The 18,526-nt window shown below is 37.6% G+C and overlaps 2 long non-coding RNA genes across 3 annotated transcripts in view; both read right to left on the bottom strand.

The window, feature by feature from the left end:
- The window catches only part of LOC148127581 (uncharacterized), a 145,175-nt gene extending 132,123 nt beyond the window's left edge, over positions 1-13,052 (bottom strand). For both annotated transcript variants that reach the window (XR_015743453.1, XR_015743458.1), the window contains exon 1: positions 12,973-13,052. This is a non-coding gene — a long non-coding RNA (uncharacterized LOC148127581). The remainder of the gene's footprint in view (positions 1-12,972) is intronic.
- Positions 13,053-13,634: 582 nt separating this feature from the next.
- Positions 13,635-14,561, bottom strand: LOC148127580 (uncharacterized). Its single transcript, XR_015743462.1, has 3 exons — positions 14,536-14,561; positions 14,257-14,423; positions 13,635-13,973 (listed from the first exon to the last, which is right to left on the bottom strand). It is a non-coding gene; the product is annotated as an uncharacterized LOC148127580 (long non-coding RNA).
- Between the last annotated feature and the right edge of the window lie 3,965 nt (positions 14,562-18,526).

Below are 18,526 nucleotides of genomic sequence, written 5' to 3'. Positions count from 1 at the left end.
ACTGGACTTAATCTTAAGCAGTTGGCTTGAAAAAACACAATCAGACAATGATGGTAAGCAATCCTTAAATAGTATGCTGATTTATCCATGTTTTTCTTTCTACAGTTCTTTGGTTTAACCACATAGCTTTGTATATTCATAACAAACTTAAAATGATTACAGAATTCCAAAACAATAAATATACATAGATTTCTGCCGTATCCAAGGACTGTGAAAAATTACATTCTAAATGTAAATGAGTCTAATATACCATGCCAAATTTCAACATTTGATTTTAAAATTATTATTCATATATTTACACCTTATTATCAAAACAAATAGTGCCTTTCAACCTGCACATGATATTGGCTGCATATATGTCATACAGCAAAGGTTGTCAACATTTACACAATGGTACAATTTGAAACTAGGCCAAGCCCAATAAGATGCAATGATTATAAAGTCTTGCATATGGGAAAGGGAAAAAAAATCAAATATGTAGATAAGGTTAGGTAAACATGGATTGATGGCAGCGTGTGTGAGAGGGAACTGGGGTTCTAGTCGACTACCAGATGAATATGTGCAAGTCCAGACTGCATTAACAGTACTTCATGCAGATCATGAGAGCCATTGGTTCCCTTAAATAATAGTAATGTTGCATTGGTAAGACTGCATTTGGAACACTGTATCTAGTTCTGGGCACTGCCCTTGAAAAGGGCATGGAGAACATGGGATGATGTCAGAGGAGAGAAAACAGAATAATTGGCTGACTACGTACCACCAAATCAGTGTCTACACTGGTTTACTCCAGAGGAAGAAAGTATTCCTCTCTTCTAAAAGGGCACCTATTGCCATTATAATTGAATCCATCCACCCTGCTGCTGGTTGTCCTTTTCCTTTCTTTCCTCCTACCTTTCCCAGAATTATGGACTTCTCCAGGGAACTAATGAGTGTCTGAAATAGGATAACTTGAGGCTGATCATCTGTACCATCTGAGTGGATTTATTTGATGATCTGTTTTCTTGGCTATCCATGATATTCTCCAAAACCAAATGTCAATATTTTTTTCTGTTCTGCAACTTCGAAGTCCAATCTCTGCTTTCATAGAGTAACACAGAAAAAAAACACTGGTTATACAAAATCAAGAGAAAGACCAGGAACCAACAGAATAAAGTGCAAAGAAATGATATACGGATTGAATGTTTTATATTAGAAGGGTTTTTATGATGGAAAGAACTGTTAAAGCAATGGAACAGGCTGTCCACAACACTGGACTGTTGAACAAATGGGGGAGGAGTGAATGGCTGGCTGTTGGACATGTTTAGTAGATTCCTACACTGTATAAGAAGTTGGAAGTAAAGCACTATTTGTACATTAAATGATTCTGTAACCTCTGCTTTCATATAGTTGATCTCTTAAATCAGCTGGGTTTTCAATTGTGTAAAAGCTTTTCAAACCTTTCCAAGCATAGGTTCTTCTTGCAAATATCTATAAACTATTTTCTTCTTTAGTATACCCATAGAAAAAATGATTTTGAGCAGATTAGTTATTATTTTCCATACATGTTGAAGTACCAATACTGTTTTTTCTGTCTGTTCCAAATTTAGGTTAGGAAATCCACAATCCACAATCTCACAATCTCAGAGAGATCTGGTTTGGTAAAGCTCATTGAGTAATCTTGTGTGGTCATGGTCTTTCAGTAAAATCTATTTTGCAAACTAATTGTGAAATAAAAAGAGAGCTAAACTTTCTTCACTTCCCTAAACATTTCAATGGACAATAGGCAAAGTGTTTTATAGAATAATCAAAGATACATCTGACACTTAACAGAATACTTAGAAATATTGATAACATTGTTTAAATGGACTGAGTGTCACAAATAATTGCCCCATCCTATGTTGCTGAAGTGGCAAATTATACATTTATAAGTGTTTTAAAAGAAACAAAGCTAATATTATAGGCTAATGTCATTTCCACAGTTAGAATAATTTCTTTTCCTGTCACAGACACTGATTAAATCTTTTAAAATGTCAGGTCTACCTAATAGCTTGCTATTTTACTAATCTCAAAACAGGTTTGACAGTTAGATAATATCTTCCCATGAAGCTGTCTTAAAAAAATAATCCATGGCCTGCATAATTGAAGAGTTTGGGTGAATCTTGCTCTCATTCAGCCTTTTTACTGATTCACTTATGGGAAGTGCATCTACTTCTCCTCCTCTATGTAAATAGCTTTACCATCCAAAGCCTGGGTCGGTCTTCACAGATCTGAGCATCAATGAAAGAAAGAGAAAAGAGGGTGTGGGTGGGTGGGTGGGTGTATCTGATTTCCCATTCCATCTGTATTGAATTTCTTTCTTATTCTTTGTATAGTTTCTTAGAGAATATCTGAGGCTCAGTTAGAGGGGTTGGCAGTTTGCCAGACTTTCACTCCAAGAGCCCAAAGCTGGAATATTTAATTCTTAAACCAAAGCTCTTGACACTGCAGAAAAAAAGGAACTTTGACAAAGAAAAGAGGAAGGAGGCAAGACATAAAAGTTTTGTCTCATGATAATCCCCATTTTTGGTTATGTTTAAATCACTGCCTTTTGCATGCAATGAATAATTCCAAACAACATTTCTCTCTGTAACTCCGCCTTTGCTTTTGGTTGATGTCATATCCACAAGCAAATGAGATATTTTATGTAGATGTAGAGCCTCCAGAAAAGAATTTGGCAAGCCTTGCTAAAGATTATGCTAGAATTGCTTGAGGATTATGATTGAACTGCATTTTTAAGTGAACCAATCTAATTAACACTTCCTGGATTAATATCTCAATCAACATATAGTTGGCCTTCAGCTTTTGCATTTTGATCTAGTGATAATGCATTTTGGCTCAAACGTTTTTCTACAATGCATACAGAAATACATATTAATTCAAATACTTGCAATCTGTGTGTTTGGAACCAAAAACATATGCAAGAACATTTCTAAATAAAAGGTACTGTATAAAACTGATGTGAATTTTCATTTAGTGAATGTAAAATAGAAATTACATACTCAAAAAGAAATGGGCAGAATAGACATGTAAATTAACTCTTGTGAAACTAACACCAAAAAGATACTGGTTCATCCATCCTACTATACATAGTCAATATATTGATTATATCAAGAAACTTAATTATCTGGCACAATGTGCTATTTAGATAATTTCCTCCCTTGACAAAAGAGTTCAAAGTGCCAAAGCAACATTTTTCTTTTTTCTTTTAGCCATCACATCTGATTATACTTTGGTTCTGAGTAATTACCTACAAACAATTGATTTGATGAAGTAGATTATAGACCATGAAAGCTTACAAAATATGTTAGCATTTAAGGGGCTGTCAAAACTCTATGACAATTTTTTCAAACATTTGTTAAAAATGTGTTGGGGATTAGAGATTGAGTAAATTGTTGATGTTGTAAACCCTAGCCAATAGATATCCATCAAAACCAACATTTTCCTGATACACCTACAAGCCAGACTGCTTGTTATATGAATTCCTTCAGACATAGCAATGGGGACAACCCCTACAGGAGTATCAGAATCTTTGAAAAAGAATATCCTTCAGAAATGAAAGTTCTCCTTCAATTTCTTTCAACCCATTATGCTCCGTTGGGTAGGAGCTCATACACAATATGCTCTGTTGAAGTCTCTGAACTTGTGCATGCATCTGAACACACATGAATGAGTGATGTGTGATGAATGAGTTTCTTGCAGGCAAGGAAATGGTATAGAAAATATATAAAGTAAAAGAACAAAACAATTTTCTTATTACTGGATTTTTTTTTTAAAGGTTAACTTGTGGGAAAGTATTTGTTCTCTCTCAGACTATTATCAATCCATGTAACATCCCTGTTACCTTTGGCTTCATTCCCAGTTCATAATTTTGTCCAGATAGCATACATAGAATGCTTTAGTAATTAATGCTAACAATTTATTTTTTTATGCATTTTTAAAAACAAAGGCATACTAATATCATCCTTTATGTGGAGAACTGTCAAATTTTATCTGAATTCTCATCCACTTGGCTGCTTAATGGAATGATTGCGTGGCTACAAAGTTTACCTCTTTATAAACACACTTCCTCATATGTAGATACATACACAAAAACATTCACTTATGAGTCTCTTCCAGGTTTCTTCAACATCTGGTTTCAGCTTCCTGACCTACTTCTAAGAAAAAAAGAAGTAATGTTGGGGGGGGGGGACAGACAAAAATATTTGGAATAGCATTTGGAAAAACATTTGGAAACCTGATTGTTGGGGTAAGAGGTGGGAAATAGAAAGTAGAGAATCTCTTTATTGCTCATTATCATTTCACTACAGCAAAAACATCAAACAAATGAATGCCAACTTCAAATATAAATAAAGCTTGTATAAAAAACTGCTGCTATTCCAAAATGTTGCCGTTATTTTTCAGGAATCCTCTTAGCATATTTTGAAGCATGGAATTAGCTTAAAACTGGATATGATGAAAATATCAAACTCTGAAAAGCACATTGACCGATGTGTGAAACTATTTTGTTGTTTTTGTTATTGTTGTTGTTTCACCTTCAAAATGAAAGCCATCCAATCTTCTATAACAGATTTGTTTATAGACAGTCTGGCAGTCCCCTTATTAAAACTAACCCAAGGAATTTGTTTGGTGTCAGTCGTATCCTTCTTGTTTTTTTTCTTTATGTACTTAGATTTTTACAACATCAAAATATTTTTAAAGGGGATCAAAAGGAGATTCAAGAAAGGTAATCTGTTTTTTTATTTATCTATTTATTTAATTAGATATAGAAGGGCACCCAACTCTGGAATTACTTATTTGTTCACTTATGCTTTGGTAAAACAATTCAGACATTTGCCCCGGCCAGGAGAAATATCTTCCTGTAATTATTGTTTTATTTATCAGAGACATGTCACTGATACTTTAGCATTTATTTATCAAATTTGGATACTTCCCCTTTCACCGCCAAGTGAAATTCTGGGCTGTTTCCTCAATTACATGCTTAATTCTGAAAAAAAGAAAAAATAACATAAAATACCAAGTTTAAAAACAGAACTGAATTACATATGGTGATTTAATATTTTTAATAAGCTGACTTTAATCACTTTCCTTTGTCTGGAGTGATATTTAATATTCCATCATTGGAACTGAAAGAACTGTAAAAATATAGATGACCTCAAATGTTATCATCAATGGAGAAACTAGAACATTTTAGAGGAACATTCTGCGAAGAATTAGTAAGATGTAGTATATCATAAGTCATACTTATGCACCTGATAAATTAAGCTATAGCTCATGAAAGCTTATATTTAAGTAATAAAATTTGTTAATTTGAAAAGATACTCTCAGAGTTCTGATTTTTTTGCAACAATTTTGGTGCGGTACGTGTTTTTCCATCAATGACCTGTTAAATCCAGTCTTCCCTTATACTGTATACTTCAGTCCTCCATATCACTTAGACTTATATACTGCTTTGTAATGCTTTACAGCCATCTCAAAGCATTTTTACAGAGTCAGCATATTGCCTCCAACAATTTTACCCACCTTGGAAGGGTGAAAGGCTGAGTCAATCTTGGTGAGATTCAATCTGCCAAATTGCAGGCAGTGGACAGTCAGCAGAAGTAGCCTGCAGTACTGTACTCTAACCACTGAGCCACTGCAGCTCATTATATGATTGTTAAATGAATCCAGCTTCCCATTGGATCAAATAACATTGTTTGTCAGAAGCTGGCTCGGAAGGTCACAAGTGGAATTCTCATCCTTCAACTGACATAAACAGGGGTGGGCTACTGCCAGTTCATACCGGTTCATGTGAACTGGTAGCTAATTTTATAGCCAGTTCAGCAAACCAGCAAATCCCACCCCTGGCTGATCCTGCCCACCCTGCCCTGTCCCTCCCAAGACTCCTCACGCAGCCCATTTTGGATTGCAGGTCATTGAGGAGGCTCAGGGAGGGAGAAAAATGGGCCTCCTTGAAGTTCCAGAAGGCCAGAAATGAGCTTGTTTCTGGCCTCTGGAGAGCCTGTTTTCGCACTCCTGTTTTCGCACTCCTGGAGGCTGGAGGAAAACCTCCAGAGCACGGAGGGGGTGGAAATGCCCCACACAGCCCATTTATGGTCCCAGGCCAGGGATGCAGGAGGCCAACTAGGCCACGTCCACCGTGGCCATGCCCACCCAGCAACCAGGCAGAGAACTGGTTGCTAAATTTTTTGAAGCCCACTCCTGGTAAATACATGCCAAATTTTGATCATGTGGCAGTAGGGATGCTGCAACAGTTGTAAATGGGAGGGCTGGTTTTTCCAGTGCCCTTGTAATTTTCAATAGTCATTAATGAATCATGATAAGTCAAGGACGATAGACAGAATGAAGTACCTTAAAATACAGCCATTTAAAAACAGCCTTACTGTGGTAGAAAATTTCAAACTTTCAGACTTACTCAGGAAGACAGCTTTTAAAATATATATTCTATTCTCTTCGGGGGCTGCCCCACCTGCAGTGACTGATTGCTTTCTGCAATCCAGAAAGATAACTCTATTATGCTCTGATCTAATTGCATCTGAAGCCCTGCATTGTATATTCAGTAAGTGAATGACAACAGTAACATATGAAACAGGAAACAGATTAGTTGTTATTGTTTCAGAAAGCAAGTCTTAATCTACAAAGAAGCATCTTTAGGTTAAACATTAGAATAAACTTCCTAATAGCATGAACTGGAAGGTATTGGCTCTCATCCCTGGGCTGGATTGCAGTCTTTTAGAGTACTATAATTGCAAGATTTCTGCCCTGGGTAGGTGACTGGATAAATCCATAGTTCTATGGCAGTGGTGGCTAAACTTTTTGGGCTCCTGTGCCAAAAATTGTGCACGCACTTACATGCTCGCGCTGGCATGCCAGCATCCAGAAGGCAATGTGTGCACCTTCACACCCCCTATGCATGCGCGTACAATCCCCACCCACCCACCACCACCACCCCCTTACCTGCACTGCACCTCACAGCTGATTTTCGACCTCCCAGAGGCTTGAGGAAGGCTTCTGCAGACTTTGCAGACCGAAAACTAGCCCCGTTTCATCACTTCCAGTATTTTCAGAAAAACAGGAAGTGACAAAACAGGGCTAGTTTTCAGCCTGCAAGCCTGCAGAAGCCTGCAGAAACCTTCCTCAAGCCTTTGGGAGGCTGAAAAAGGCCTCAAACCAGCCTAAAATCAGCTGTAAGGCATGTGCATGCACAGTGAGGTAAGTTTGCCTACCACTCACATGCTGGCACAAATGCTCGCATCAGGTGGCACGCATGCCATAGGTTTGCCATCACAGTTCTAAGGCCTTGGGTATGTGTGGGTTTGTATAAATGCCTTTGAGTCAGTCTTTATTCCTGGTAACTACCTGGGCAATTCTTAGCAACATTTTCAGAAATGGTTGGCTGTTGCATTCTCCCTAGGATTAAAGATGCCCAGCTGACTCTATGTCCAGGTCCAGATAAGAACTTTTGATCTTCCGGTTTTTAACCTGGTGTCTTTAACCATTCCACCAAATTGGCTCTCAAGTCTAATTTATATGGACTTTTCCCCCATTCCACTTCATACTTCCTTTGTCACTAGTTTTTAAGGCATTAGTTACATGTTAAGTTAAAATAAATGAAAAGAAGTGTGGTTTTTTTGGTCAGAGCCACTTTTCTTATTTACATGTGAATGTAGTGACAATTCACCCATTATAATTTAACATGGTAAGCCACCCAGAGTCACCTTGTGTTGAATGGGTGGCAACAAATTTAATAAATAAATAGAGCAATAAATAAATAAAGTAGTAAATAAAGTAATAAATAAAGTAATTGATCATTTAAAATTGCTTAACAGCCCAACACATAAATGTATATTCAGACATATGCCATGTTCTTGATCCTATTTCTTCCTTCTTCACCCTCAAATAACATACAATATTTATGGCAAATAATTTCAGGTCATTTCTGCTCAGCTAGCTGAGCTGCAGCTTTGATTTCAAAACTAGCCAGTTGGTAAAAAGAAAGCAACAATAATCTTAAGCCTTCCTTTTACATTTGATTTAAATTAAATTTATTCAAAAGTAACTCCTTCCATGCTTCAGAGAATGCTGCATTGAGGCAGAGGGAGTGCAAACTTAAATATCAAGCACCGAACTCATTCTGCTTCTTTCTTGGAAGCAAGCTTTTCTGTGTGATGAGCTCAAAAAACTGCATGGGGCCATCTTGCTTCACTGAACTGGAACAGCCTTTCTTTCACTAGCACATACATTAGGGCAAATGATTACACTCACTATAGCAACCCTCCCCATCCAGCTCTTCCTTCTCAGTAGGCTCCATGGCTTCATGGGGCCACAGCTCATTCTGCTAGCCTGCCACCTTCAATCCCATTCTTGCCTCTACCCCATTACCTGAGCAAATTCCATCATTAGCTTAGAGCTAAATAGGACTTTCCAAAAGGTTTACACTTCTAAAACACCATTCTTTTTTTCCCCCTCTCCTGTGTGATTTGCATCAAAAAAAGGGAGCGGGAATAAAGAGCCAGGCCACCGGCGGGCCAGGGCTTTTGGTGTTCTGAGAAAGAGGAACAAATCCTGTCATCCATCAAAGTGCAAAGCCCTCATGCTTCAGCAAGGAAACCCTAGAAGTACCTCCATCAGATCTCAGCAATACAGATGTCATAATCATAATTAAATCAATAATGATTTCCTGCATCCTGAAACCTTCATTTTGTTTTCAACTCCTACACTGAATTCCACTGTCTGTTTTCTTGTCCTTTTCATGGTTCATAATGTAGAGGGATTCCCTTTATCTGGCCACTATCAGCCATTTCTTGAAGACCTGATTTGCAGTGGTGTGTGGAGAATATATACAATAATACAGGAGCAAAGGAAGGCCTGCTGTGCAACATAAAACTTTCTAAGTAGCTTTCTTTAACTCAGGATTGTTTGGTTCTCTAGCCCTACAATTCAGAGCATTCCCTATTGTCCCAGAGAGTACTGAGTGGTATTCCGATCTGAAGATTTGCTCAACTCTTCATTTTGTCATTTTGTGAGCCAAGAATTGTTCCAATATAACAAATGCTACTGTATGAAGTTGCCTTTCTCGTGTTTTCCTGTTTGAGACAAAAGCAGACTTCATCACCAAGATAACAGCTCTTCCTGCTTGTAATGATGAAGATCCAGAAGCCCTTCCTTGTATCTGCTACCCTTTTTTCAAGCCCAGACACATTTCTGCTCTGTCAGAGGAAGAAGGGGCTGATCAGAGGCAGATAAAGAGGCTTCCCCAATGGCTGTTACACAAGATCAAAAGGACAGCCACTCACATTGTCCCCTGAATTGTTGGGCAGGCACCCAAGACTTCCTGCATTAAGATTCATTGTCTAACTTTTCATGTGTATGTGAAATAGAATTCCCAGCTGAGCTTTTCTTTGTTGCCTTATAACAGAATATTACTCTGGATTAAATTCATACAGTATTGCTTGCATCATAATGCTAAACTGACACTTTGATTTCCCACCTTACAAAGAGGAATAGGTTTAAGTAAATTAGTTAAATGTTATTTTATTTTAAAATAAGAATTTATTTTATTTTGCTTTATTTTACTAAAATGAGAAATGTGACTAATTCTACATCTGTAACTGGAAAATGTTAATTACTTATGATCATAGGATCGCTTGATCCTAAGTATTTATAAAAAAAGTCCCTTCACTAGCAAATCTAGAGGTAGTTATGCAAAAGAGAGATTGAGAAACCTTTTTCAACCTAGCACTACCCTTTCCAAATATATTGGGAGTGCATCTACCAAAATTATTTGGGGGTTCAATTTCTATACACATCACAGATTTTTCTTAGGATGGATGAGTCAGGGGCATTCCAAGCTACTACCCTACTTCCTTAAATATAGTGTAGGAAACACAGAAAGCATCCTACCCCCTTTACATAACTACATATTTAAGGAAATAAAGTAGTAGCTAGGATTCCATTCAGTTGGAAAGAACAGAAACAAAACTTTATTCAAATAATAGCAATAGCACTTAGACTTATATACCAATTTATAGTGCTTTACAGCCCTCTCTAAGTGATTAACAGAGTCAGCATATTGCCCCCAACAATTTGGGTCCTCATTTTACCCACTTCGGAAGGATGGAAGGCTGAGTCAACCTTGAGCCTGGTGAGATTCAATTTGCCAAATTGCAGGCAGACAGCTGTCTGCAGAAGTAGTCTGCAGTACTGCACTCTAACCACTGCACCACCGAGGCACCACTGATAATCCATTGATAATCCATAATTATAATTATAGTTATCCTATGGATAATTATAATCTATAATCATAATTAGTTGCTCTGATTATTATTTTTGTCACCATGCATTATTAATCCTGTGGGTCAAAGTTAGATTGTACAACTTAAAACTCCAGGACCACTTGAGTGGTGGCAAACCCAAGGTTTCAAATGCTGTTCCTAAATGTAATCACATTCACTATGTCCAATTTTAATTATGTTTACATGTAAATGAAATTATGTAACATTTAGTTAAATAACATTCAGTTTCACATATTGTTTCAAAATCTGATACAGCTGTTTGTTTTAGAGCAGGTCCAAATAACTTACGCTCCGCCAAGCAAAAACCACCCGCCTTGTTATTACAGCCTCTCTGAAGTGCTTGACAATCCCCCTCCCCCTTTTTTTAAATTTCAAGTAAGTGAAATCCGAAGCACATCAATTTCCTGGTAACCTGTCAAAGATTGTTTTTTTCCAAGTTGTACATAGCCCAAATCACAGCCTTGTCATCTTTAGCCTAGTTCAAGCAGAACCACCGCTGGCTGCAATACAAGCTGATTGCTTCAGATGCCAAACAAGCTGATGTACAGAGGCCATGCACTGAGTGCTAAGAAGAAGGCAATCCAGGAGGGCAGATTCAAAGAAAACAACCAAAACTGAGGTCTAAAAGTTGCAGAAACTGAAAAGCTTGAGGTCTCAGAGCTCCATCCCTGGCCTAGCTGCAAGCCATTAAGGAGGCCTTAGCCCTGAAATGGGCTTTAATCCTGAAAAGTCTGCCTGACAGCTGTTTTAAGCCTGTAGGCATTGATGCCAGCACATCCTAGACCTGAGGAGGAGTTCAGCTTCGATCCTAGAATTCCTTCTTAGTCACTCTTAGTATATTAAGGAAAATTTGTCATGATGTCCTCCCTTGATATTGGATCCAGGACTCATGGATTAGTTTTTCCTAGAGTCCGTTATACTCCTAATAACTATGTTTAATTTGAAGGCATCTATCTTCTTGTTCTCACTTTTTCTCAATGCTATATTCTACTACACAATTAAAGGTATTGTTCTCATCAATAAACCAAAGGAAAACCTTCTTATATGTTCTTGCACTTTCCATTAGTCATGTTGCATTACCTAACTAATCTCATATCTCTTTGCCTTTTCTGAAACCTTCCTCTTCATTACTCTTGAGAAGTACAGCTCTACTCTTGTAAAATCTTAAATAAAACTTTGCTTATATAGGTTAATAGTGCAATTTCACTCTTTCACATATTCTTGTATCTCCATTCTAGGCAACGCTACCACATCTATTGTTTGTTTGACATATCATACAAATTTTAAAAGTTTGTTTATTTTATTTATGTACCTGCCCATCATGACTGAAGTGGTTTGGCATTGCTGTTTTCTTCTTTTAAAGATAGCTTGCCACATTTAAAAACCATACGATTTCTGATAAAAAGGAGAAACAGTAGGCATCTGAACAATCTAAACAAAGTGTTTAATCTGCATCGTGTGCTTTCCTTTTCGACAGCTGGCCTGTATATCACTTCCCAAATTCATTGATCTCCCCAACTATTATAATATTTAACTCCCCAGCTATTCCATACTTAAACCTTAGGACTTAAACTTTAGCAGCATTTTTGTTGGACAGTATTAGGACTGCCTTATATGAGCAGAATTCACTTCCACTAGCGTAAACAAAAAACCCCACTGATCTATCTATGTATGTATGTTGTGATTTAAAGAATGGCATAAGGCAAGTTGAATATTATGCTATATTCAGAGCTATAATGCTATACTTTCCTTGAATCCAATTGACACAAAGTAATTTTGTGGGTCCCCCCTCAATGGCAAATTAATCCAGGAAAAGTGTAGCTAATCTGTTCTGAAGAACTGCATGTGACTTATGTAAAAGACCTCAGAGCGGCCAGTGACACAGCATGTCCTGAATGGGATCTCCTAAACAATGGGACTGGTAAACATATGCACATTTAACACCCTCTTAACACTGAGGCAAGGCCTTGGCCTTTGTTGCTTGAACACAGAGGAATGACTCTGATGGTGGGAATTTCAGGCTCAAAAGCCGCCTTCTTTCAGATGTGATGCAGCTCACTTAGTGGCCTAGATGCAGAGTAAGAAAATGAAAGATAAAAACCTTCTTAAAATACTCCATCACCATCTCCGTCTCACCCAAACAGAGAGACACAGAAAGAAAAACACATGCAAATACAATAATCTTCAACTTGATTCCTAACAAAAAGAAATTCAAAACCAAAACAAAGAAGAAAATACTAGAGACAAAGGAAGATACAATACATTATCACCTTGTTAGTGGAAAGCTTAGGAAGGAAACTCTCTCTGTTCCATAACTAGGAATCACACACCATTGTTATTATTATTGATTTATTTTCAGGATAATATGATCCAAATATGACTTCCAAAGTACTTGACAAGTAATATAAACCATCTCAAAATAAAAATGTAGTACATGTTAGGCTAAACCAACCAAAATTCTATGGCCTTTCACACAACACAGTAGATGAAGGATGAAAGGAAAAACACCAAATTGAAGAAGCTTCAGGCCCTCATGTCTTCTGCCTTTCCCTTCCATTTCTCATGGATCATTTTCTCAAAAGATCAGTGGGAAACATTCAGCTAGAATAGGCTTGTGAGCTTTTCCCAAATGAAGGCAAATATATCAGCAGTGTGATCCTACCTGTTCCACTACTGGTTTGGTGACTGCACACACGTGCACACCTAACACACACTAACAACTTTTCACACACCATCTGAGGCTTGCAGTGCCAATCATCTGAGAGGATAAAGAAGAGAAAAGCACACAGACAGGTGGGAGGGCCAATCCTGTGCTTTTCTCTTCTTTCTCCTGTCAGCTGATTGTCAGAGGCTTTTTTTTTTACTACCAGTTCAGGTGAACCAGTCCAATCCAGTATCATACTACCACTGAAATATATGTACCCCAGGATAATGTTTCAGGATCCAATCTGGGCTGGTCACCAGGACGAGAGCTTAGTTTCTGATCTTTCTGACTCATACTGAAGTCCATCCTCATGGAACCTGTCTCTCACCAGAATTTAACACATTCTGATGAGAGAGATGGGCTCTAGCATGAGTCTGAAAGCTTAAAAACTGAATCTCTGGTCCTGGTGACCAACCCAGATTGGACTTTGCAAGATTTGGCTTGTAATTCACTTTCTTTCTCCAAAGATCCTTCCATTAGAAGAAGTGGTAGTAATGATAGGGATAGGTTAGAACTGAAACCATAGAGATGAAACCAATATTCTTTGTGATGTCCTGTTTTTCTTCTCAGTTTTTAATAATTCTGAATTTATTGACTTTGCCTTAAGATATATATATATATGTGCAAGTGTGTATGAGTGCACCCACACTCATCCCACATCAGATTCCTTACAATTGACTATTATTAATACTACTGTGCTCTTCTGAAAAATGAATATTTTATATACTTAAATATTTAAAATCAACAGAAAAAATAGAATAACAATACTAAAATTACTAAAATAAACCAAAAGTATGTCAGCTATGAAATGTATTAACATGTATATACTAACAGCTTTCCAATTATTTTAAGACCAACCTAATTGCAGTTGCTTCTCTTTGTAACTGAAGGGCCAGGAGCCGGAATAGGCAAGATTGAGCAGTTGCTCTAAATGGATCCAATTAGACCAGGTTTTCTCCCTAGATTCCAAAATCATGTAAGCATCATGCAAATATATTAGATTTGATAAATGTCCCCATTCATAGAAGAAAATAGCATAACAATTTAGTGCTAGACGCAGTGTTTCTTTAGAAATTACCATATAAATTATACACCAAGTGTGGTGTTTCTCAACCTTGGCAACTTTAAGATGGTGGACTTAACTCCCAAAATTCCCCAGCCAGCAGCGGGGAAGGAATTATGTGAGTCAAAATCTGCTCATCTTAAAGATGTCAAGATTGAGAAACACTAATTTAGACTTACAATCCCAAGCACAGGAAGTTTCCTTAGATCAGGTTTCGGCATTTAATGTGGTACAGCCTTTGTACTGAGGTGTTGTACAGCTCACATCAAGCCACATAAATCTCTAAGCAGAATCTCAGCACTCACATCCATAACTAATAAGTGTTTTTGACAGTTTGTCACAAAATCTGAGGATGCATAAACAAAAAAAGAAAAGCACCAAGTTAAAATGTTTTTGTCATTCCACAAGTTAAAAAGGCATAACCAAAGCTTAGCTAAAACCCAACCTGCCCAGCTCACCATAGCATTTCAAACTATGGCCAGAGAAATCCCCCTGGGGAGTTCACAAGGCATAGTCCAAATTGTTACCTTGTGTTGTTTATTCTGCTAATCAGTAACTTCTGAAAATGAGTGCTCTATCTTGACTGTCAAGGTCATTCTTCCCTGTGTACATATCCAACATTATTCAATAAATCTAAACAAGATTTAAATGTGAAATGCTGTATTATAGCAACATTAGTCTGTGTTTTCCATTATCAGTATTCACAGATGCTTATACTTTGTGTATAGAGGACAGTCATCAGCAGCTTAGTGTCATTCAATGGTGAAAAAGGTAAGGTTCTGCATTTAGGCAAGAAAAACAAAATGCACAGGTATAGTACAGGTGGTACCTTGCTCAAGAGTAGTAACTGTGAGAGAGATCTTAGAGTCCTAGTGGACAATCACTTGACTATGAGCCAGCCATGTGTTGCAGCTGCCAAAAAAGCCAACACAGTTCTAGGCTGCTTTAACAGAGATCACGTTAAGACCACTTTATAATGTCTTGGTAAGGCCACACTTGGAATACTGCATCCAGTTTTGGTTGCCATGATGTAAAAAAAAAATGTTGAGATTCTAAAAAGAGTACAGAGAAGAGCAATAAGGATGATTAAGGGACTGGAGGCTAAAACATAAAGAACAGTTGCTGGGATTGGGTATATCTAGTTTAATGAAAAGAAGGACTAGGGGTGACATGAAAGCAGTCCTCCAATATCTCAGGCGCTGCCACAAAGAAGAGGGAGTCAAGCTATTCTCCAAAGCACCTGGAGGCAGGACAAGAAGCAATGGGTGGAAACTAATCATTAAGAGAAGCAACCTAGAACTAAGGAGAAATTTCCTGACAGTTAGAATAATTAATCAGTGGAACAACTTGCCTCCAGAAGTTGTGAATGTTCCAACAGTGGAAGATTTTAAGAAGAGATTGGACAACCATTTGTCTGAAATGATATAAGATTTCCTGCCTGAGCATGGGGTTGGATTAGAAGGTCCCTTCAAACTTTGTTATTCTATTCTAGTCTATCTTCTAATGTGTTCCCTTAACATGGTGTCTTTTCTTTTATGTATACTGACAGTATTTGCATCAAGACAAATTCCATGTGTGTCCAACCACGCTTGGCCAATAAAGAATTCTATTCTATTCTATTCCATTCCATTCCATTCCATTCCATTCTACATATAAAAATGCCTTTGCTCTGATTAAGCAAACAAAATAGTAATCCTGACAGTATATTAAATAACAGAATTTTAATGTCAGAAAGTGGTAGCAGGCCCCCAAACCAAGCCACACCAGGCCTGATTACACTTTGATGCAAGCCTATAAGGAAACTTTACAACTCTAGCCTAGACTAGGAAGTTTTAAAAAAAGAAGACAGCAATGCCAAACCATTCTGTCTTGCTGCCAAGAAAAGTAAATTGATGAATCTAGGAAATCAACAGGAGTTGAACTAGATTCAAAGGAGACATTGCTTAGTTTAATTCTGGTTTTGGAATTCAGCTAATTTGCATTAAAACTTCCCAGTCTATTCACAATATCTGGTTCTTGGCTGGGCCCATTCTGAGAAGAAAATGGATTTGAAAAAGATTCTGATTTTCACTAGCCACTATTCTCATGGTGGCTACTGTATTTTGTGTGATGGCTATCATGTTTCTCCTGATAGGCTTTGGACCAGCACTGTTGGGATTCTTTTCACTAGTTGGCAACTGTGCCCATAAGTTAGAGTGGATAGTGCACCTTGTTGGATAGTGTGTGTGTGTGTGTGTGTGTGTGTGTGTGTGTGTGTGTAGTATAATGTATAAAGTTTTTCATTTGTCCTATTCCTGACCTTTTAATTGAAGAAAATTAAACCTATGTTCTACAATTAAACTATGATGCCGCCTTTAAAAGAGAATTTATCAAATAATATAACAGCTCTGCCAAATGGCTTTCTCTTTGCTCGCCTTCCTGTCAATTCAGTTGTACTATGGATGGCATTTTACTTTTCAGATATAACAATTGCCCTCCATAACAAAGTGACGCCATTTCCTCTCAAAGGAAACACAAGAGGAAGGAAGGTTATTCACAAACAAATCTCCATTCAGGAAAACAGAGCGGATCATAATTGGATCTCTTTTTTCAGCACATGGGTGAGGCTAGGATAGTCTTCCTGTTCAAATAGTTCATCTTTTATCACAATCCTATTTCAACATCATTAAATGTTTGCACGGTTTCTAGTTCATTTGTAGCTATTCTCTTCCAAGAATGCAGATGTACTCCATTTTCCTGTTGCTGTGGAACACAGCCGAAATTGCAAACAAAGTTACATAAATGGCCATCTGTGCTTTGAAAACTGCTGATGTATATGATTGCTGCATGAAAATGTTGGCCAGATAATCAAATCAGGCAATTAATATTTTGGCACTTTTCTCTTAAAAAGCAAGGCAAGTTCTACACAGTTGTGCCTTCACAGAAAAATATTCAGAAGGCAACATGCAGTATTTACACTGAAAATGAATCAGGTGTAGTGGTTAAGGCATCAGGCTAGAAACCAAGAGATCCTAAGTTCTAGTCCTGCCTTAGGCACAAAGCCAGCTGGGTGACTTTTGGCCAGCCCCTATCAGTCTCAACCCTAGGAAGAAGAAGGCACTAGCAAGAGACTTCTGAAATTCTTGCCAAGAAAACTGCAGGGACTAATCCAAGCAGTTGCTAGGAGTCAACACTGACTTGAAGGAACACACACACACACACACACACACACACACACACACCCCAAATCACCCATTCTTATTCTAAACAGGCGGTTTGGACATTTACTCAGTGATATGATCTCCAGAAAGTTGCTGGTATTCCAGCTGGGTAAGCAAGCACTTGATTTAACAAGGATATTGGTATGGATGGTATCCTTAAGATCCTTATGTGATGAGATGAACCTTCTTTCCATGATCTGAAATACTCTCAAATTCCTAGCAAGCAAGGTTGGAAAATCTTTTATAAAGCAATACTTTAGCCCCCAAAATACGTTTATTTGCCAGTGTACAAATTTTAAAGCATTCCTCCATAAATGAGAAATTATAAAGCGCGACAAAAAAAAATCCAAACTATTGTTCAGTCCAGTCTGAACTAAAGTAGAAGATCTGGAGAATTAAACTTCAGTCTCTTAGATAAGTAAAACCTAATTTATTGTAAAGTCAACTTTTTAATCTATCTTTTTCTAGTCAAAAATGTAAAAGCCCTAGTGCCTCAAAATCTTAGAAAAGACACACTACCTAAACATAAATCAAATCCATTCAAATACATGTCTCTCCTTTTACAAACACTTTCCAGTTTTTTGTGGCATTTGTTCTTTGTTACATTAAGCAGATGTTCTGTTTGACTTCACTGGACTGGAGACTCAGATTTCATCCCCTAGCTACGTTGTCCCATGTACAAATATTTAAAGTATGAGTGATGTCAAGTCCTGGGAGGCTGGATAAGTTGTGTACATACATGCAAACCTCTCACTGGGTCTTTCTGAGCCTGAACATCTATTTTGAGGTTAAATCAAGTCAAGTCAATCAGCAGCTCAATAAAAATGATGGAGCCCAAAAGGCACCTTCAAATCAGCTATCTCAGGTTCAGAATAAATATTTTGCCACTTTCAAAGAATTCAGAGAACATAATCCTTCACTGTGACCATCCATTAACCCAGCACAATGCAGCTGCTAGAAATGAAAGCTCTTTACAGAACACACTATACTTTTTCCCCCCTCTTGCTCCTTCAGCAAAATGGCTGTTTGTTCATGAAAGGCACGGAGCATCTGAAACCGATTATTCCCTGAAACATCCTGGATTGCTGAGACAGCAAAAACATGACCCTGGAAACTTTCCTGGAGGGGATGTGTATGGTGCATTAATTAGCCAATCCACACAATATGGTTTATATCAACAATGGGTACATTTAAATATCTCTGTTCTCTGCTTAATATTGCGGGTGTCAGTATCAGGACACAAATCAAA

The sequence above is a fragment of the Pseudonaja textilis genome, chromosome 1 (assembly GCF_049901715.1).
Source record: "Pseudonaja textilis isolate UNSWEBS1 chromosome 1, rPseTex1.2, whole genome shotgun sequence".
Taxonomy (NCBI): domain Eukaryota; kingdom Metazoa; phylum Chordata; class Lepidosauria; order Squamata; family Elapidae; genus Pseudonaja; species Pseudonaja textilis.
The sequence above is the reverse complement of the archived record's forward strand: the minus strand, read 5'-3'. Positions and strand labels throughout refer to the sequence as shown.